The 23,320-nt window shown below is 36.9% G+C and overlaps 1 protein-coding gene and 1 pseudogene across 5 annotated transcripts in view; one reads left to right on the top strand and one right to left on the bottom strand.

The window, feature by feature from the left end:
- REV3L (REV3 like, DNA directed polymerase zeta catalytic subunit) overlaps window positions 1-23,320 on the top strand; it is a 177,120-nt gene that overhangs the window by 27,255 nt on the left and 126,545 nt on the right. The gene's annotated exons all lie outside the window — the stretch shown is intronic.
- On the bottom strand, window positions 7,148-7,240 carry LOC119874342 (annotated as a pseudogene).

Raw genomic sequence — 23,320 nt, 5'->3', positions numbered from 1 at the left:
AGTCAAGAGAGTTATCTTGGTATCTTTGCTGATCCCAGTACTTACCAGTTCTTGGCTTGTTTCTATTGCTGCTTTTTCTTCTCATTATGGGCCATATTATTCTATTTCCATGCCTGATAATTTTTTATTAGATGTCAGACATTATGAATTTAACCTTATGTTTGGGTTATTTTGTATTTCTAGAAATATTCTTGAGTTTTATTCCAGGACGCTGTTACTTGGAAATCGTTTGACACTTTCAGTGCTATTTTTATGCTTGTTCAGGTGAAACCAGAGTAGACTTTATATAGGGCTAATTTTGCTCCATTACTGATGGAGTGACCTTGTGATTATCCTGCCTGATGTCCTGTGAAGGATGAGACTTTTTCCTTTCTGGATGAAACACATTATTCCTGCCACTGACCCCCTGAAATTGTTCCTTCTGCTCCTTTTAGTTCTTTTGCTGCTTTGAGTAGGTTCCTCACAAGCATGTGCTGATACTACTCAGTAAGTCTTCAGGGAGCCCTCCCCAGGTCTACTCTACTCTCTCTCTGCAACTGTCTCCTCTCTGGTACTTGACCACGCATGTTCCAGCAAACTTGGACTCATGCTTCCTCAGGTTGCTGGTCTCCACTCGGCTTCCTTCTACCTCTGCTCCCTGGAGGCTCCCTCTAAGCAGGTAGCTATTAGAAGAGGGCTCACTTTGTTTCCCCTCTGTCAGGGATTACTCTTCTTACCAGCCATTGTCTAATGTCTGAAAACTTGGGGTTTGTTGTTGTTTTTGTTTCAGGCAGGAGGGTAAATCTGTTCCTTATTACTCCATGTAGACTGGAATCTCCATGTCTGTTCATTTTTTTAAAAAATTCAGCTCAAATACTAACTCCTCTCCAAAATGTTTCATAATCCATTTTCTAGTCAGGAATTGTTTAACTGCAAAGAACAGAAGCCCTTTCAAAGAAGCTCTAATAAAAAGGAGATTTATTATTATAATAGAGAAATCTCTTAGATCTTCACTGCATGGTACAAACAGGTCTGTCTTCTCTTCCATTCTCTTCTCTGCACACCAGTCTTCTCTGCAGGGTTCTTTCCACCTGCTTTTGACTCTCACTTGCCATGGTATTAACTCTGGCTTTAACTCAACATGACCTTTCAGCTCTAGTCCTTATACTGTGTAATCAGATTACCTATTTATGTAAATGGCCCCAAGGAGCCAGAAAATTAGTATTAATCTTTGGTAAGCAAAGTTCAGTAGTGACATGACCATGATTAATATTACAATTAATGTGTTTTAAATGAAAAAAAAAGTTTTAGAAATAAGTATTTCTCACGCAAAATAACTAGGAAGTTAGTCTCAAATAATATTGAGTAAACACAATGTACCAAGATAGCTCAGACATTTCGCTTATGTTTTTTGATTAAATAATATGGTTCATCTGTGAACATTTTCAGAGCACATATTATGTACCAGACACTGCCAAAAACAAGAATAATACAAAGGAGCTTATACTCTCATACAGCCCATAGAACCAAATCCAGCCCCACCACCTGTTTTTGTAAGTAAAGTTTTATTGGATCACAGCCCCTTCCATTTATTTCCATACTACCTGTAGCTGTTTTTGTGCTTTAGAAGGTATAGATATTTGCAGCAGAGACTCTATGGTCCATAAAGCCTAAAAATGTACTATTTGTCCTGTTAGAGAAAAAGTTGGCCAACCTGTGGTATTAGGTGGTTACAAGTATTTTTTAATATCAAAAGTTTGATTTCTTTTTGCAGTGTCAAGACCTTCTTTATCAGGTCTTAGACTTTGACCAGAATGAATATTTAGAAGTTAAAGGAATGCCTGGGTGGCTCAGCGGTTGAGCATCTGTCTGCCTTCGGCTCAGGATGTGATCCCAGAGTTCTGGGATGGAGTCCCACATTGGGCTCCCTCTGGGGAGCCTGCTTCTCCCTATGCCTGTGTCTCTGTGTCTCTCATGAATAAATAAATAAGATCTTAAAAAAAAAAAAAAGTTAAATTATTTTCCTACAGTCCTGACATTAGCCATTTAAAGCTCTTTCCTCCTCTCCCCCATTTTTAAGAAGGTCTTGGCTTCATTCATGAAAACCATAGGATTGTTTTGTCTCTTAATTAATTTCTGGTTGGATTTGGAGTACCTCACATGAGGGCATCTGGGTTTACTGGTGATTCAGAACACATGCGGTATGGTATTTGGCAAGAGGTCAAAGGCCAAGTGTTGCAGCCACCCACATAACAATCTTTTGCAAACGATCAAGTGTTTTCTGTAATTGTAGCAAAACAGATTTTTCTTCTCTCGTACTATATTAAAACAAAAGCAATATGCTTTGAAATGGTTGAAAATTAACTAGTTTTCAAATTAAACACAGAAACTCAGGGAATACCATCTAAGGTCTACATGTGCTTGTGAGGTTAGTAACCAATATGTATAGTTCCTCTTGTGTTCATGGTTATCATTAGTTAAGGTAAAGAAGTCTGACACAGATTTGCATGAAGTCATTCACCCTTCAAGTCTCTGCTACTATAAAAATAGTTGTTATTCATTTTTAATATGTGTCTCTTTAAAATGCCATAGTTACGAATCTCAATATCAAATGCTAGATTCTCCTCCTGCTCCACAGTAGGAGTTTGCCACTGAAAAGAATATAAGAAAGGAGTCCGTTTGATTTTGGGAGTTTTTATAACTAGTTTAACCATTCATCCCAGTTTGCTTGGAATGTTCCTAATTTATACTAGCATAATTATTAATAGTGCCTCTGTTTATTCAGAAAAATCCCAGTTTAGATGACAAATGGTCACCCTATTTATCTATAATCATGTTGACCATTGAGCAGCTGGATCTGCTTTAAAATTTAGCATTTACTGGGGATCCCTGGGTGGCGCAGTGGTTTGGCGCCTGCCTTTGGCCCAGGGCGCGATCCTGGAGACCCGGGATCGAGTCCCACGTCGGGCTCCCGGTGCATGGAGCCTGCTTCTCCCCTCTGCCTGTGTCTCTGCCTCTCTTTCTCTCTCTCTCTGTGACTATCATAAATAAAAAAATAAAAAAATAAAAAAAATTTAGCATTTACCCAGCTTTTACATTTATTCTGATTCTAAATTTCAAAGGACCATTGGTAATTGATGACTGCAAGACAGCACAGTTGTTAAAGTGAAATTTAACTTGTGTGCAGGCTTATCTGATAGTTAAGAACCTAGATTGTGTTTCTAAGGCTCAAAATAATTTGAATCTTTACTGCTAAAAATGAACTTATGGTGTAGTGTTTAGGGACTCCTCAGTCTCTTTTCCAATCTGCTTCTCTAGGCTTTTCTCATTTTTCTCTTTATCACGAACTCTAGATTTCCATCTCACTTAGACACTTGGATTTTCCTGAATATATCCTACACTTTTTTCTAACATACCTTTCTTATAGTATTCCTTCTATTTTTTTTTTTGCACTACCTTTTCCTGTCTATGCCTATTAAATTCTTGCCCATTCTTTAAAGTCCAGTACAAATATCACTTCTAAGAAACCTTTTTTGCCATACCCGTGTTCTAATTAATTTTTCTTTTCTCTAGGTTCCCTAAGCATTTTGTTTCCATCTGTTATATATTTGACTTGGTGCCCCAACCCTATTCCCGGCTAGAGTTGAGACAAGAGACTATATTAAATTCATTTTAAAATCACATTATTGGGGCACCTAGGTGGCTCAGTCCATTAAGCCTCTGCTTTCGGCTCAGGTCATGACCTCAGGGTCCTGGGATCTAGCCACATTGGGCTTCCTGCTCAGCAGGGAGTCTGGTTCTCCCTCTGCCCCTGCCCTACCTCCCTGCTTGTGTGCATATTTGCTCTTTCTCAAATAAATAAAGTCTTCTAAAAATATAAATAAAATCACAGTACCTATACAACATCATTTATGTACTAGGTGTTCAGTAAAAATATATGGTTGATTGTTGGCTTATTCTCCTAATTTCTTTAGGACAACTAGGCCAGAAAATATTTTCAAAAGATACTTTCTTCGTAAGCTTTGTAAGGGTAACTCTAGTACTCCAATTTCTAAGTTTATTTACTACTTTTACTTGTCTTTATTTTATCTAGATTTTTGTTAACACTTTTTTTCCTTCCGAGAGTATATTCTCATTGACACTTTAACTAGAACCAAAAGTTTCTGTTTTTCCTTCCCTTCCAAGGCGGTTTGCCAGGTTCCACGTCCTTCTTACATTCTTTCCCCATTGCCATCTTATTATCTTCTGCTAATTCTTGAAGATGATGAGATGACCAGTTGTCTGACTACTTACATTAGTTCTCTGGATTAATCATTGCCTTCCACAAATTTCCTTTATTTTGGCCACTATATTTTTAAGGAAGAAGAAGGATGAAAAGTATTAAGGAGTTCAGGAAAGTATACCTTACACATTAACCTACTTTGTAAAATTTTTCTAATGGCACAAAGGAAAAATGAGCAGGTGACATTACAGCCCTGGCATTTCTTTTTCTTTCAAGTCTAATATCATTAGACTTGGAGTGTAGCTCTTTAGGCATGTTATCTTGGCTATATCAAAATTTTTTATTTTGTTTGGATGAAAGAAGAAGTTCACAGGAATTTTCAGAACCTAAACCAAAAGGTGAAGCCAAGTGCTAAACAGCTGTCTTTGCCATAGCTGTTAATCAAACCATCATTTGTCCTTGATGTAGTGACTGGCAGTTGGGAAGTTTTGTTATAGAATTGTATTCAGTGCTCTGAACACATGTGAAACCTTTCATTTTCTTCACTCCAAATAATAATTAGCATTTTAGTTTACATAAATTATGAGCTAAAGATTGTGACTTGTAAATGAAATATAGGATAAGTCAATTGGTCTCATCTACCTTGTTTGTGTTACAGACTAAGTTCTTGGGTCATCGTATATATGATAGATTGATGAAGTCTAAATTTAATCTGTTCTCTCACATAAGGAAAATTAAATAATAACCCCTAACTTGTGGGAGCATCAAGGTATACTTTATATTTCACCATGTTCTTGTGAGATGGATGTTATTTTGGAATACATGAGATATCTAAAAAACCTATTAGAAGGGAACCTTACAATGGAGGTTACATAAAATATTACAGATCCATAGATTCGTTCATAGCTTTTGACAAAGAGCTCTCAAATTCTCTGTTACTCTCTCTATTACTTCATCTTCGGGAAGTTCAGCTAGATTGGGCCAACATGCAGGGTGTTTGGGGCAGTAGGAGAGGTAGTGGGACAACATTGCCTAATGGCAGTCTCACTCTTTGTGTTCTGCTTTTGGCCCTTCAGTTCATAGCAGTGAGTTAAGGTCACCTTGAATGGTACTACCATACACTTTTATCATGAGGGGTAAGTAGTCAGCATTTCACAGTACAGAAAAATTACTGTCCTTAGATCAGAATTAGTAAGTTAATTGTGGTTTGAGAAGGAGCTTAAAGATTATGGGTTGAAGAAAAACTGTCTTTTTTGTTATGTTTTAAAGAGAGAGAGATTGATAGGTTTTCTAAATAGGGAATTAGATGATTTGACAGACTTGAGAGACTCAAAAGGCTAAAAATTGCCTAGAAATGCTAAAATTAGGCGAGTACTCCTCTTGGTAGTTTATAGGTTTAAACTGAAGAAATTAATGAATGTATAAATTACTTTCACTGAAAACTGATTATAAGGTAAATGTTTAAGAGATCTTTAAGAAATGTCAAGTAAATTTGAAATCAGCATTGGTAGAAGGATTAGGAAGGAGTATGGATTATAGAAGAAATGCCAGTGTTAACTGTTATTCTTAAAGGTCTGATACTAAAAATATTTGCATTTGATTCAATAACCTTTTAATTTGGGATATTTAAAAAAAATAATAATTTTGGATATTTTTCATTTCCTGTTAAGAACTCATTGGAGGGGTGCCTGGGTGGCTCAGTCAGTTAGGTGTCTGCCTTCAGCTCAGGTCATGATCCTAGGGTCCTGGGATCGAGCCCCACATAGTACTCTGTTCAAGTAAGGAAACTGCTTCTCCCCCTCCCTCTGCCTGCAACTCCTGCTGCTTGTGCATGCACGCATACTCTCTCTCTGTCAAATAAAATCTTTAAAAAAAAAAAAAACTCATTGGAAAGTATCACAGTGATAATTTTGAAAAATATCACATCTGTGATGTGATTACATATAGGTAGTTCCTTATCACTAAATATGATAAAAATATATCCCTGGAGTTTTTGTTATTTTTTAAAGATTTATTTTATTTTATTTTAAAAGATTTTATTTATTTATTCATGAGAGACACAGAGAGAGAGGCAGAGATGCAGGCAGAGGAAGGAGCAGGCTCCATGCAGGGAGCCCAATGTGGGTCTTGATCCCGGGTCTCCAGGATTACCCCCTGGACTGAAGGTGGCACTAAACCGCTGAGCCACCGGGGCTGCCCTTTAGAGATTTATTTTAGACAGTGTGCTTGTGAGTGGGTTGGGGGGGGGGGTGGCCAGAGGAAAAGGGAAAAGGAAAGACTCTCAAGCAGACTCCCTGCTGAGCATGGAGCCCAATGTGGGACTTGATCTCATGACCCTGAGATCATGATCTGAGCCGAAATCAAGAGTTAGATGCTTAACTAACTGAGCCACCCAGGTGCCTTAGTTATTTTTAAAATTTGTTTGAGTGGTACTTTGCTAAAGTGAAAAGAACACCAAACCAAGAATCAAGAGTTTAGAATACTTCTGGTTCTGAGGTCCTTGGAATTCTTATCCAGTTAACTGTGTGACTTGAGGTACTCCTGAATCTTTTATCTCATATATAAGATGGGTAAACAAACTGATATCTTCATACAAGGAGTTACTATGGAACAACAAAAACGAATGAACTACTCATAATGTGGTATCCTGGATGAACATTAAAATAGTGCTGGGTGAAAGAAATCAGACATAAAAGAATATGCCATTTTTATGAAGTGCTAGACAAAACTATTGTGAAAAATCAGAACAGTGATTGCTTCAGAGGAGGTGGGGATTGACTAAAAAGCAGCACAAGGGAATTTTGGAGGTGATGAAAGTGGGAATTGTTCCATAACTCATCAAATTACATACATTTGTCAAAATTAATAAGATGCAGTTAGTATTTGTGCATTTTATTATCTGGAAATTTTACCACTCCTCCTCTCTTTGCCCACCCCCCTCCCCTGAAAAGAACAAAAAACAAGTATTCCATGTCATCCTTGTGCAAGGACCATGCTAATCTATCATTCCAATTTTATTAGATGTACTTTTCTCAGTGGTAGTGGATAGGAGTTCTGAAACTACTTTTTATGTTTTTAAGGATTGTGCAAACAATACAGTAAGGAAAATGGGAACCAGGTTTCTTACTGTTGAACAAAAGAGAAACATGGACATAGGGACAACTAGAATGTTTCTAGGATATTGGGTTGGAATTGGAGGTATCAAATGAAAAAAGGAATTGGAGGTATGAGTATAGTTTTTATCATATACAGAGAAGGATGGATGGATAGATAGAGAAATAAATATAGGGTATGTGTATGTATATAAATATATAAATTTCCTAGTATGTGCTCATGGATTCTAGAAGTAATGATACCCGCTTAGCATTGAGGATACTTTGTGTCCAGATCTTGATTTCTAAATAATATTCTCCACTAAAAGTAACCAAGACTCCCTTGGGAAAAGTGCAAGATGAACCTGAACACCTTCTTGTTTCAGAAAATAAAAAAGTGTTCAAGGAATGATGAGAATCTAAAGGACATTGAATTCAGGTTTCCACTCAGACATGAAAGAAATTAGAAGTTGTCACTCTTGTCCTTATAGTAGGAACAAAGTTAAACTAAAAAGCAACAGTTCTTCTTAGATCCATCAGAGAACTGAGATCACAGAGTAAACTAATGCCCCCAAAACTGGAGAGACAGGCAAATACAAAGAATCACAGCTTGCTGGGAGCATAAGCTAATGAAGCCAGGAACTAGTAGGAAAACTTAACTGTAACTGATGACCTGCCAGAAGCTGAGTGTGGATTAGCTTGATAGTTAAACACTCCTGGGGGTCCAGTTTTAGGATGGCTCCCACGCTCTTGTGAGTTTTTCCTCCACAGGCTCCACCAGGTTCTCACTGTTAAGATCGGAAGGCAGGTGGATTTCCTCATGCTTCCCGCAGGAGAGGAATAGTAACCATTTTGAAATAAGCCCACAGCATTCTGTTTTTTCCCTGCTTAAAAGGGAAACCACCAGAGCCCAACCAGCTTGGGGAAACCAACTTTTTCTCTAGCCTTGCTGTCTCTCTAAGAGAGGAAAAACTGCTGAGAGGCACTTTCAAAAGCCACAGCCAGGAATACAGACCCACTAAAAGACTCAGACCTCATCCTTGGATTATGGAATAGTTCCCCTCTCCCCACACTTTACCTCTACATCAACAGGGCTCCTGTATAATAATAGAGGATTACAGACGAAAGAACTGCAGGGTTTGTACTTTATTTAGGGAGTTTCTAGGGAAACCCAAAGACAAGGACGTTAGAGGAAATTTTAGTTTTGATACCCATAGCTACAGTAAATACAGCCTAACTCCTAGTCAGATACGACAGAGATTTTGGAATTGTCAGACTGGAAATTTAAAATAACTATGATCAATATGCTAAGGGCTCTAATGGAAAAAGTGAACAACATGTAAGAACAGATGGGTAATGTAAGCAGAGAGATTGAAATTCTAAGAAAAAAGTCAAAAGAAAATACTAGCAATCAAAAGCACTGTAACAAGTAAGGAATGCCTTTGATAGAGAAGAGAGAAAGGAGCAAAACAAATATTTGAAATGCTAATAGCTAAGAGTTGAAAACTCCAAACTACCAATCCAGGAAGCTCAGAGGACACCAAATATGACAAATACCGAATCTACACCTGGTAGTGTAGAAGTGTTGAAAGAAAAAAAATCACCAACCTAGAATTCCATATATATTGAAATGGTCTTTCAAAGTGAAAGAAAAATGAAAACTTTCTCAGGCATAAAAATTGAGGGAACTGTCACCAATAAGAGCTGTTACTTGCCTTGCAAGAAATGTTAAAAGAAGCTTTTCAGAGAAAAGGAGAGTTAGTGAAGGAATAAATGAAGGTGTAAAATAAAACCTTTTGTTTTCTATCCTAAGTGGATATAATAGATAATACACACAATGTATTGGGTGATTATAGCTTATAGTTAAGTGAAATTTGAAGCAATGTTACAAGGGGTAGGAGAGAGAATTTGGAATACTGTTTTAAGGTACTACCTGTGAAATGCAATATAATGCTATTTGACAGTGGTTGTAGATTAAATGTAAACAGCAACCTCTAAAGCAACCACTAAAAAAGTTCAGTTTTAATACTTTTTTTTTCAGTTTTAATACTTTAAAGATGACGCTCCACTGACTTCTGGTTTGCATTGTTTTTGATATGTTTGGCAATATGTTTTTGTCCAACATTTCATAATTTTCATGACTTATAACTGCCTTATTCAGGCTCCCCTATAACCAGTTTTATGCTTAGTAGAGCTAACTGGCCATATCGGTCTGATACTGTTAAGTAACTGAATGTAGTTCTAAGAAAACTTCCATTGAATTCTTGTACAATATTTTTGGATGGGGTGGTTTGAGGGGTGCGAGGAGGCTATGCTGCTTCTACCTTTCGACAGAGCAACTATTAAGTGTGTATGGTAGGTCAGTTTTATTAAGTTTATTGTCTGAAAGTTTTATTATCTAAAAACTTTCTTACATTGACAGTTTTTAATCTTTAATTGCTTTATCTGTTTTTGGTAATGATCACTTTAAGTAGAACATTGCTAATTGACAACATATCTTAATGTGATTGAATGTTTAAAATAGTATACTTAGTGCATCATCAAGTGGAAATAGAGACATATAAGTGGTTTTAGAAGCTAATGTTTGTATTTCTCTTAATTTAGTCATAATTTATTTCTGTGATGCAAATCTAATAATTCATTTTAATGAATGCATTGATTTTTTAAAAATTTTTATTTATTTATGATAGTCACAGAGAGAGAGGGGGGGGGGGCAGAGACATAGGCAGAGGGAGAAGCAGGCTCCATGCACCAGGAGCCTGACGTGGGATTCGATCCCAGATCTCCAGGATCGCGCCCTGGGCCAAAGGCGGGCGCCAAACCGCTGCGCCACCCAGGGATCCCGAATGCATTGATTTTAATGGTATATTCAAAATTAGGTCTTTTCATTAGAGACCTCCAGAAAAAAGAAAATCCAGTGAGCATGAATGGGCTAAAAAAATTATTTAAGAGCTTTATTCAGATACAGTTTACAGTTTGCCTGTTCATCCATGTTGTATCAGTACTTCATTCCTTTTAATGGCTGAATAAATATCCCATTGTATGGATAGTCCATGTTATATTTATCCATCAGTTAATGGACATTTGGGTTATTACTACCTTTTGGCTGTTAGGAAAAAATGTTACTATGAACATTCATGTACAAGTTTTTGTGGGTATATATTTTCATTTATCTTGGGCATATAACTAGGAATAGAATTGCTGATCATATGATAACTTCGTGTTTAATCTTTTGAGGAACTACCAGCCTATTTTCCAAAGCAGCTATACATTTAACATTCTTAACAGCGATATATGAGGTTTCCAGTTTTTCAACAACACTTGTTATTGCCTCACTTTTTTTTTTTTATTATAGCTGTCTAGTGGATATGAAGTGTATTTCATTGTAGTTTTGATTTGCATTTATCCCATTGATGGCTATTGATAATGAGCCATCTTTTCATGTACTTGCCATTTTTATATCTTCTTGGAGAAATGCCTATTTATTTTACCCATTTTAAAATTAGGTTGTCTTTTTAATATTGAGGTGAAAGAGTTATTCTAGATACAAGTCCTTTATCAAACAGGATTCCTAAATAGTTTCTCTTATTCCATGTGTTGTCTTTTTACTTTCTTGTATAGGTAAAATTTTAAAGTCCTTCAGTGTTCAACTACCATTAAGTATGATTGAACAGTTTACTAGATTTGCATTAATTTAATTACCTGTAACATTTTATTGATGTGTCTTTAAAAGAAAATTCAGGCATTTACATACAAATTTGACTGGATAGTAACTTTATCTTGATTAGCTATTAATACTGTTTTATATCACTGGAGGTGAATTTTCAGATAGTAATCGGATTATTAATTTTACTTCAACCTTGGATTACTTACCTCTGAATTGAAATACCACAAAGATTAACATGTGTGACTATTCTGGCTGTAAAACATCTGAAACTAAAACAATATTTGTTTTTTTGTTTTTTAAGTAGGCTTCACACCCAGTGTGGGGCTTGAACTCATGAACCTGAGACTGAGCCAGCCAGGCGCCCCAAAGCAGTATTTGTTTTACAAGCCAGAATTTTATTTTTAGCAAAGGTTATAAACACTAGTTATTTTTATGACATTTATGAAAGGTAAACATTTTCTTGGAGATTCTGGCTTGAAAACAGTTTAGTTTTTTTTTGTTTGTTTTGTTTTTTTGTTTTTTTAAGGCTAGACTTTTTAGAAAAATGTGATGGTATACCATATTGTGTAAGCCAGTAGTAGTACCTGAACTGACATTTGCAATCACTGTGAAACTCAAAGTAATTACTGGTTTCCTTTCCTTGTTTATTTGTTTTTTTTTTTTTTTTTAAGATTTTATTTATTCATGAGAGACACAGAGAGAGGCAGAGGGAGAAGCAGCTCCCCACAGGGAGGGGACCCCGATGCAGGGCTCAATCCCAGAACCCCGGGATCACACCCTGAGCTGAAGGCAGATGCGCAGCCACTGAGCCACCCAGGCGTCCCTTACTGGTTTCCCTTCTATAGTAATAATTGCAAACTAAATTACACATGAATTTTGGACATGCCATTTCATCACATTCTTAATCTTAGAAACATTTGTATTTTTTGCTGTTAGTTTACTGTTTAATATGGAAAGTTGATCCTTAATTCATCCCTTCTCATCCCCTTTCAAATAGGAAAAGATAGGAAGATATTATAAATATCTTTGTTAGCTTTTGAAAAGAAATTATAAAGAGAGAAAAGTAAAGGCAGTCAAAGACTAAGACTAGTCAAAGACTAAGATGAAAGCCCTCTTCAAAAGGTAGTATCATTATGTTGGTTTTCCAGCAATAAATTCTCAATTCTCTGACATCAGCTGTGGGTGTTCTGTAACTCATTTCAGTTATGGCACTACCTGAAATTAGTGCAGATCCCCATAGGGTAAGGGATCAGTTCTATAAGATTGCTCCTGCTTCAGATGCCAGCCACAAATGGATACCCAGGCTACTTGCACTTTTGCCTGGCCAATTACAAATTTGGGGATTCTTTCAATCCTCCCCCTACCCTCAGGTTCAATAATTTACTAGAACAATCTACAGAACTCAGGAAAACACTGTATTTATACAGTATATTATAAAGAAGACAAATGAATAGCCAGGTCAAGACCTACATAGGGTAAGGTTTAGAAAGGTCCTGAGCCTCAGATGTGTCTGAAAAGTGTGTATGCACAACCAGTTAGCTTTCCCAAACCTCATTGTTCCAGAGTTTCTATTGAAGTTTCATCACAAATGCATGATTAAATCATTGGCCATTGGTGAACTAAATTTTAAGTCCTTCTCCACTCTCTGGAGGTGAGGTGGCAGGTAGGCCATGGGATTGAAAACTCCAACCCTGTAATGATATGATTGATTCCTCTGGCAACCAACTTCTGTTCTGAAGCTGTCTTAAGACCCGATCAAGAGTCACCTCATTAATGTAAATTCAGTTATGATAGAAGGGGTTTGTATGAGTAACAAAATACTCCTATTGCTCAGGAAATACCAAGGGTTTTAGGAGCTCTGTGCCGGGAATAAGACACAAAGACCAAATATATATATTATGCCACATATGCTTATCTAGCGTGGATCAAACACCCTCTGTATTTAGACTCTCTGCCAAGCATTGAGAATAGGAAGAAGAAGACATGATGCATGTATTCATGGAACTCACACTGTAGGTATGGAGACAGAGACAGTGAAGTTGCATCTTACGTGGGAAGTAGATTTGAAGCAAAAGTATGAGATTAAAACCTTTTTTAGAATTAGGCAGTATTTCCCTTGATAGTCTCTTGAATTGCATGAATTCTACCTCAGTATCTTTCACCAAGCCCAGCAGCTTAATTTTCCTGACTTACAGACCCAGACACTAGTCACTTTTCTTCAGCTGAGCTCTAGTTGAAATAGTTGGCCCATGATCAGGGCCATGGTTTATGAAAACTATGAACTTCATCTTTTAAACAGAAGCACACTCAGTTGCCTCTTCTCAATACAAGATACTTCCACTTTAGATATACCAAGGAATTCAGAGACACTAAGGAATAACAGATTTATATACCCTATCTCATGATGCTAGATAAGTTTATTGACTGGGCACACTAGCACCATTTAATTGTGTTCCCACATTCATTCTCTCTCCACCTGAGTCCCTTGATTCCTTCCTATACAGTGAATAAAATGCTCATATGATGTGATTCCACTGTATATAAACATATGTATAACAAGTTCATAATATATTTTTATAAGTGCTCTGAAGACATAAATGAGGAAACAAGTTGTGCACTTACTTTTATAGGTAAAGGAAGGTGTATAAAGTTGAAATAGCAAGGGAGCTAGCTGGTCCCTAAAGAATGAGAAGCAGTTATAGTATTTTCCATCTAAATACTAATCATATAAATATTTTTTGAAGATAATAAAAAATCAGCCCGTTTCCTATTTTTCCTCAGTGAAGAATTCTTCTGGTTACAGAGTATGTTAATTAATTCAAGGAAATATATTGAGCATGTTTAAGACATGACTGAGGCAAAGGATTCCAGTCCTGTGTCTTCTTTGGCTTATATGATGCTTGTATAAGTTCTCTTCATTTTGCGTAGCACCCCAAATTGTACTGGTGAATGTAAAATGGGAAAATTGATCTTTCCCATTGAGTTGAGAGAGATATGGCAAAATAATGTGTCCTTTGACTACCTGCCAGTTCTGGGTAGTTGTACATCTGCCATTTGTTATTTGTTTTTTTCTGTGTCTTATGCTCTTTTGTTTTATTCTTCCATTATAGTCTTCTTATATGCTAAGTAGATATTTTCTAGTATACTACTTTAATTCCATTTTTCTTCCTTCTTCCCTTTCTTCCCTCCCTCCCTCCCTCCCTCCCTCCCTCCCTCTCTCTTTTTCTGTTTTTTAGTTACTTTTTTCATGGTTACTCTGGGTATTACACTTAACATCTTAATTTAAGACATCTTAGTTTGGATTAATCCCAATTTAATTTTCATCCAGGCATATCTCATTGTCCTTCACTTTGCTGTGTTTTGCAGATACTTTTTTTTTTTTTTCTTTTCAACAAATTAAAGGTTTGTGGCAGCCCTGCATTAAGCAAGTCTGTCAGCACCATTTTTCCAACAGCACTTGATCATTTGGTATCTGCATCACGTTTTGGTAACTTGCATTTTGAACTTTCATTATTGTATTTGCTATGGTGATCCGTGATCAGTGATTATGACTTGCTGAAAGCCCAGATGATGGCTAGTATTTTTTAGCAAGGAAATATTTTTTTTTTTGCAAGGAAATATTTTTTAAGGTGCATATATCATTTTTAAAAATATAATGCTATTGCGCATTTAATAGACTATATTATAGTGTGGAACATAACTTTTGTATGTACCAGGAAACCAAAAAATGCATTTGAATCACTTTATTGCAGTATTTGCTTTATTGCAGTGGTCTGAAACAGAACCCACAATATTGCTATGCCTGTATATATAAAACCATTGTTCCATTATAACATCATTTGTGCAAATAACATCATTACACGTTATAAGCCCATCAATACAATCTTATAATTATAACTTTTGCATCTGTCTTAAATGAGATAGAAGGAAAGAATTACAAAAATACATGTTTATTATCTTTTGTGTTTACCTAAATAGTCATCTTTATGGGTATTCTTTACTGCTTAGTGTGGATTTAAGATGTTGTCTGTCTATTATCCTTTTGTTTTAGCCTGGAATGAAATCCCCTTTACTATTTCTTATAGGTCAGGCCTGCTAGTGAAAGATTCTCTCAATTGTCATTTAGCTGGGAATATCTTAATTTCTTCTTTCTTCCTATCTCACCCATATCTCCTTTGTTTTTAAAGAGTAGTTTTGCTAGATATCAAATTCTTGCTTAACAGTCTTTTTCTTTCAGGGCACCTGGGTGGCTCAGTAGGTTGTCTGCCTTGGCTCAGGTCATGATCCCAGGGTCCTGGGTTCGAGCTCCCTGCTTAGTGGGGAGCCTGCTTCTCCCTCTCCCACTCCCCCTGCTTGTGCATGTGCTCTCTCTTTCTTTTTCTCAAATAAATAAGATCTTAAAAAAAAAAAAACATCTTCTTTCATTACTTGGACTATGTCATCCTACTGGCTTCCATGTTTTCTAATGAGATGTCAGCTCTTAACCTTATTGAGGAAATTTTGTGCATGATGAATTGCTTTTGTCACTTTCAAGATTTTGTCTTTGGCAGTTTGGTTATGATGCATCTTGGCATGGATCTATTTGAGTTTCTCCTACTTGCAATTTTTTGAGCTTAGATACACAGATTGTTTCCATCGAATTTGGGAATTTTTTGCCATTCTGTTTTCAGATATTCATTCCATCTTTCTCGGTCTCCTCTTCTGCTGAAGCTCATGTTATGTATATGTTGACAGAATCCCATAAATCTCTGACACCCTGTTACTTTTTCTTCATTCTTTTTTTTTTTTTTTTTGTTCCTCAGATTGGAGAATGTCAACTGACCTGTCTTCAAGTTTACTGATTCTTCTACCAGTTCAGATGTGCTCTTTACTTTCTTTAGTAAATTTTTCATTTCATGTTGCCCTTCTAACACCAAAATTTCTTTTTTTAACACCAACATTTCTATTTCATTCTTTTTTATTTTGTTTTGTTTGACAGAGCACAAGCAGGGGGAGTGGCAGGCAGAGAGAGAGGGAGAAGCAGGCTCCCTAATGAGCAAGGAGCCGGTTCCGGGCCTCAATCCCAGGACCCTGGGCTCATGATCTGAGTCGAGGGCAGACACTTTACCAACCGAGCCACACAGGCGCCCCTAATTCTTTTTTTATAATTTTTGTCTATTCATTTATATCTTCTGTTAGGTAAGACATGATTGTCAAACGTTCCTTTAATTCTTAGACATAATCTTTTCTTTAAAATTTCTTTTTTAAGATTTTATTTGAGAGAGTTTAGGCATGGGGAGAGGAACAAAGGGAGAGGGAGAGAGAGAGACTCTCAAGTAGAGTCCTCACTGAGTACAGAGCCTGATGCAGGACTCAATCTTACAACCCTGAGATCCCGACCTGAACTGGAACCAAGAGTCAGCTGCTTAACTGACTGAGCCACCAGGTGCCCTTGTTCTTTGAAATGTTTTTAATAGCTGGTTTAAAGTCTTTGTCTAGGGCAGCCCCGGTGGCACAGCAGTTTAGTGCTGCCTGCAGCCCAGGGTGTGATCCTTGGGACCTGGGATTGAGTCCCATGTCAGGCTCCCTGAATGGAGCCTGCTTCTCCCTCTGTCTGTGTCTCTGCCTCTCTCTCTCTGTGTCTCTATGAATAAATAAATAAAATCTTTAAAAAAAAAGAAAAAGAAAGTCTTTGTCTAGTAAGATGAATTTTTGAGCTTTCTCAGAGGCAGTTTTATTGACTTCTTTTTTCCCTGTGTATGGGTCATGCTTCTCTCTTTTTTTTATATGTCTTATCATTTTTTTGTTGTTAGAAACTAGACATTTTAAATATTTTGATAGTTAAGGAAATCATATTCTTCCCTATCCCCAGGTTTGTTCTTGCTCTGTTGTTGGTGATGTTATTTATTTAGTGCCTTTCTTAGATTAATCCTGTACAGTGTCTATTCTTTGAAGACCCTACTCATCCAACCTATTGGTTAGTTAATGGTTGGCCAGAGATTCTTTTAAATACCTTGAGCCAATAGGCATCCTTCCACCTTTTGTTGAGGAGCTCTGTATATGTGTGTGTGTGAGTGCAAAGCCTCAAGTTCAGCCATCTTGAAAGATTAGGGCCTTTTCAGCTTTTTTGAGCATGCAGACAGCTCCAACATGTGCATAGCCTTCTAAATTTCCAGGGCTATGTCAAAACCTTGTAAGTTCTCATGGACATGTTAGTCCTCAGTTTTTCCTTTTAAGTTTGTGTTCAGCCTCTTACTAGCTGCAACTGATAAAAACTGCCTTAGGTAACTGTGATGTTAAACAGTTGCTGCTAATTGTTTTCCATAAAGATACTGCAGATAGGACTATACCCAGGGAGTAAGCTCTGAGTCTGATCAAATAAAGTCCTGAGAATGGAGCTTTTCAATGAGCTGCCAGGCAGGTCACATGGTGACAGTTTTCTGTGATTGGGCTTTTGGGGAACTGCAAATCTATTTTGGTCTCTCCATTGCCTGCTTGCCTGGCTGTTTTCACAGCTGTTCTGGAGCTCATGGCAGGGTAGGGATAGGTAGATGAGATTGGATTACCAGGGCAAGTTAGAACACCATAAAACTTGTTGTTCTTGCTAAGATTCACCTGCTTTTCTTGAATAAACACTCTGGATTATCACAAGCCTTTTAGTTTATTTCCAAAATGCTGAAAAAAGTTGATTTCAACAGAATATGCCAGTGTTCTTGTTGCCTTTATGGAGAAGCAGGTTTTTTAAGGTTGTTCTTCTGCCATTCTGAAGTGTTTCTATATAGTTTATCTGTGTCCTTCCAGTTTCTTATCCAGCCTCTCATAGCTTGCATTTCTCTTGTGCGTTTCTCCTGGCCCTTGGAACTCTCTGGTTCCATGGCTAACAAACTTATATTTTCAGGTATTCACTGTTACTTCTCTTTCTTGACTGGCAGCCCTCCCAGGGGCTCATTCTCTCATATCCTACATAAATCAAAATCCTTTTATTCCTTCCTTAAATATTAGTATTCCTCAAGTTTCTGACCTATGCCCCTTCTTTTGTCTGTGTATTCTCTTGAGCATTTTTTTATCCATCTGTTATTCAGACTCCCCAATCTGTTGTCTTCTCTACCCAGATCTCTTTCTTAAGCTCTACATTTGTGTACCTAATTGTGTTTAATGTAAATCTCCATTTGGAAATTCTTTAAACATGTAAAATTCCACAAGTTCAAAATAGAAATCAGCCTACTCTCCTTTCTCAGTTTTCTTTGAATGACATTCATAATCTATCCAGTTGCCTAAACCAGAAGTTTGCATCATCCTTGATTCTTTCTCTTTTACTCTACTCCCAAATTCCAATCAGTTATCTCTAAATTCTGTGCCCTAAGTCCTTCTTGGTGTTTTCTCCATCAATACTGACATTTCTCTCCTGAATTACTCCAGTAACCTCCTAAACATATTTTCCTATTAAAATGCTGTCCCTAGTTTCTCCACAGTGTGTCCACCAGGGAACTTTATAAAATGCAAACTCACATAGGTCACAGAATCTACACACACACACACACACACACACACACACACACACACACACACTCACACTCACATTTACACATGCATACTTGTCCTTTCTCTCCCTTGCACTCTTTGCTCCTTCCTAACTACATTTTTCCTGTTCCCATACCATGTATATTCTCATTTGCTTTCAGATTTTGTATGTACTGCAACATTCTTTCTCACTTTGCTCTTCTGAGTTGCTTCCTCTGGGAAGCCTTTCTATGTTCTTACAAATCTGAGATACTTTTGAACATAGACTTGTCATACTGTAATTGCCTGTTTACTCATCTCTATCTCTGAGTAGAATGTAAAAAGTTCATGAGTTCAAGGACTATGATTATGAGCAGCCCAGGTCTAACACCTAATATTGGACTTTAATAAAGAGTTTGAAGAATGGAGAATTTATGCCTGTGTTTATGAATAATAAAACCAATTGTGTTTAGCACTGGAAAAACAAAGATGTGTTAGACAAATGTATAAATAAAATAGACCTTTGAAACATCTGGTGCTTGAGAGATATAGTTCTGTTAGTAATGTGGGATTGGTAACTTAAAGCCAATGATTCTTTTTTTCTAAGATTTTATTTTCTTGAGAGAGGAATGAAAGAGTGGGGGGAGGATCAGAGGGAGAGGGACAAGCAGACTCCATCCTGAGCATGGAGCCCAATGTGGGACTTGATCCCACAACATTGAGATCATGACCTGAGCCAGAATCAAGAGTTAGATGCTCAAGCATGCAGGCACCCCAAAGCCAATGATCCTGAATAAAGCCATGTACGCTTTAGTTGGAGAAATAAATGGCATGAATAAATATGAAACCCCAAAGCATTATTTACAAATGAAAAGAGAAAATGAAGAGAAACTGAGAACAGAAAGTTATATACATATGCCCTTTGTAAAGTTAATTATTATACTTAGGTTTTTGTTGGTGGATGGGTTTTTTGTTTTTTGTTTTTTTTTAATTTCTAGGTCATTTAGAAGTAGGTGACTTCTTCCTGCCTTTCTCTTTCAGAAATTATATAATATGTAGAAAAAATACATATACAAAAAGAAAATTTTAAATTATCTCCCTTAATGTGTTATACATATTTTTATAATTGAAATAAGCCTGAATATCACCTGAAATAAATATATCATAAATATCTCTTCATGCCAAGAAATATACTGCAACACCATCTGTTGCTGAGGTTGGCAAACTTTCTGTAAAGGGCATATAGTATATATTTTAGGCTTTGGAAGCTAGAAGGTCTCTGTTGGAACTACTCAACTCTGCCAGTAGCAAAGCAGCAAGAGACCATTCCAAATGGATGTGGTATAATAAATTTGTATTTACAAAAACAGGCAGTAAGCAAATTGGTATGAGAGTCATAGACGTGATGTAGATAGATCATAATTTCCTATTTTTGAAAATTTACAATTTTTTTTACTATTGGTAATATTGTCTAAGCATCTTAATATTTAAATCTCTGTGTACATTCTTAATTTTTTTCTTAGATGATGGGTGATATAACACTGCTTTCTTAAGTGACTTTGAGTTTTGCTTGGTTCATTTTGCAGTTTTATGGGAATGGGGAAAGAAAGAGTGAAACTTTAGAAAGAAGCAAAGACAGACTTTGCTTGGAGGGATACAGACTGAGGTAATGACAGTGATATAAAACTTAAAAAGATATTCTAGGAAGAAAATATGAAAAACTCGATAAATAAACCTTTCCTGTTCACACACCAAGTTTTTCTATTTGATAGCTCTGGAGAGTTTTGTTTAAAATCTTGTGTATATTGAGTTTGAGATTTGGGAGATGGGATTGCAAGTTACAGAATAAGCATTTCTTACTCCGTTTTCTAGGATACTCTTGAGCCAGTGTGATTTTGATTATGGTGACCAGTCATCTTATTTTAAAAAGAAAAGAAAAAAGAAGATGTTAAGCTTTTCTGTTCTGGGTGAAGGCTAATCAGTTAGAGCAGGGATTGGCATAACTACTCTCCATGGACCAAATCTCTCCCACTGCCTGTTTTCATAAATGAAATCTTATTGGAACAACATGGTTATGCCCATTCACTTACATATATACTGTCTGTGGCTGCTTTTGGGCTACAGTGGCAGAGTTAAGGAGTTGTTTCACAACAGTATGGCCCATAAGGTCTAAAATATGTTACTTTACAGAAAACTTTGCAGACCTAGAACTAGAGGAATGGTACATGTTAGTCTGTTTATCAAAAATGTATCTGCAAAAAATACAGGTAATTTTCCTATGGATAAACTAGTAAGATTTTAGATGCACCATTTAATGAAGAGACCAAACCTAGGCATTTAAAATGCAGAAGAAAATGTGGGAAAATGGCATAAGAAATGTTGAAATACAGAGGACTTAATGTTTAGTGTACACCTAAATTCTATAAAAGATTAGATTCATGGGCAGCTGGGTGGCTCAGAGGTTTAGCGCCGCCTTCAGCCCAGGGTGTGATCCTGGGGTCCTGTGATCGAGTCCCATGTCGGGCTCCCTGCATGGAGCCTGCTTCTCCCTCTGCCTGGGTCTCTGCCTCTCTCTCTGTCTCAGTCTCTCATGAATTAATAAATAAAATCTTAAAAAAAAAAAAAAAGATTAGATTCATAGTATGTACCTAAGTCCTGGCTGTTATAGAGACACCTACCTTAGTTAGAGAAGCCCTGCTTACATAGAGTTGGTAAGTAGCCAGCTCCACACAGTTTTGCCATGGCGTCTTTAAAAGCCAGCAGTTATGCTGTGACAAGTCTGTGTGGAGCTTTCCTGAAACAGCTTTATTGCAATTTCTGAATTAGTCAACAGCAGTCAAACTGGAAAGCCCAAACTCTTCAAAACTTTTGAAACCTGTGTGTGTAGGCTTAGTCTCCCAACCACAGTCTCCATTCCTACTGAGTGTGCTGCCTTAATTCAGTTTGACCTGACAGTAAGAGAGGACATTCAGAAATTAGAGACATGAAGAATGCCAGTTGCTTGCTTGCTTTGGATCCACATGTTACTTAGACATAGCTTAATATTCTTTTTTTTTTTAAGGTTTTATTTATTTATTCATGAGAGAGGCAAAAGGAGAAGCAGGCTCCCTGTGGGGAGCCTGATGGACTCAATCCCAGGACCCCAGATCATGACCTGAGCCAAAGGCAGATGCTCAACCACTGAGCCACCCAGGCGCCCCAGAGCTTAATGTTCTAAACTGTTTAAGAAAGAATCCCAAATCACTTAGCAAGGTTTCAAAATAGCAAAGCTTTTGCTAATTTTATTCTTTTTTTTTTTTTTTTTAAGATTTTATTTATTTATTCATGAGAGACAGAGGCAGAGGGAGAGGCGGGATCCCTGCAGGGAGCCCGATGTGGGACTCGATCCCGGAACTCTGGGATCATGCCCTGGGCCAAAGGCAGATGCTCAACCACTGAGCCACCCAGACGTCCCACTTTCACTAATTTTATAAAAACATTCTTAATCCTGTGTGTGGAGCTCTTTGGAGTATAGTGAGAGAGCCTCTGGATTGAAGTCACAAGTCACTAACTAGATGTTGCAGAAACCTGAGTACACAGCACCAGCGACCTGCCTCTGAACTTATTTTATGAGAGAAACCATTAATTGAATGTTTAAGCCACTGATTTGAGGGTGTTTTCTCTATAGCTGAATCTACTTCTAACTGATGAGGGGTAGGATAGCTTATCTCGAAGGGACTTTACTATGTGTGGCCCCACACATTTGTGTTGGGGTAGAGCTGATGGAGGGAAATTTATAGAAGTGGTCTGTATCTTGTCAAAAATAAAGCAGTGCTATTATGGAACTACAAATTTTACAATAATAAGAGACCACTGTTGCCAAAGAGAAATTGACTCTCACATTCATTTTTATGTATTTTATTCCTTGTTAACTTTTTGAATTTATTTTATCTTGTTTCTCATCATTTTCTTTTCTGTGATACTCATTCTGTATTAGAGCCATTAAGTACAATGCCAACAATTCGTGCTGTGTTCTTCAGGAGGTTGTTCTTAGGGAAAGGTGGTAAGGCACTGAGCCATCCCTAGCTGCTGGAGAACCAGAGGGAGGTACATCTGTGTTGATGTAGTGATTGCAGCTTTGCCTGGGACTGTGGGTTATTCAGGGTAATAAGGTGCTATAAGCTAGGGACTCTTCCCAACACCCATGTCCCCCTATAATTGTGTTATCCTTAGTTGTATCAAAGTCCCTCTATTTTCACAGATTCATTTTTTCAGATACTCAAGACTTTTACATGCTTGTTTCTCCTTAAGGAGTTACTCTATTTTGCTAAGTGTTTGTTCATCCATTTAATAAATATTAATCACATGTTAGGTGCTTTGTGCTGGGTCCTGGGGATATTATAATCATTCAAACAGGGTACCAACTCCAAAGAATTTTCAAATGGGAGAGTCAAATAAAACAGGCATTTATATTACAAAATAAGAACTGAGGAGTTAAAGATTAAGGAAACCAACATTTACTTTTTTAAAAATTGAAGCAAAAAATAAATAATTGAAGCAGCATGGTTAGATTTTATTGATCTGCTTCTAAATTTTGATTCAGTTATCTAGTAGATATGTGATTTTAGGAAAGTTAACCTTTATGATACTTGAAAGGTTGTTAAATGTTTTAGAAATAAATGTATGTAAAGCACTTAGTTCACTGTCTACTGAGTAAATCATTTCTGCTTTTTTCCCCTAAATCATACACCACAAATTATTGTAATTTTAAAGCCTCCATAGAAAGATACTATCTTTGGCCACTGCTTCATAGGAGACCTGAAAAGTGGCGATTAAAAAAAAAAAAAAATTCTGTGAACTTTGAACATCCGCCCTGTGAAGAAACTTAGAAGAAATCAGATT

The sequence above is a fragment of the Canis lupus genome, chromosome 12 (assembly GCF_011100685.1).
Source record: "Canis lupus familiaris isolate Mischka breed German Shepherd chromosome 12, alternate assembly UU_Cfam_GSD_1.0, whole genome shotgun sequence".
Lineage (NCBI taxonomy): Eukaryota > Metazoa > Chordata > Mammalia > Carnivora > Canidae > Canis > Canis lupus.
Note: the sequence above shows the minus strand (reverse complement) of the source record. Positions and strands in the feature narration are given on the sequence as shown.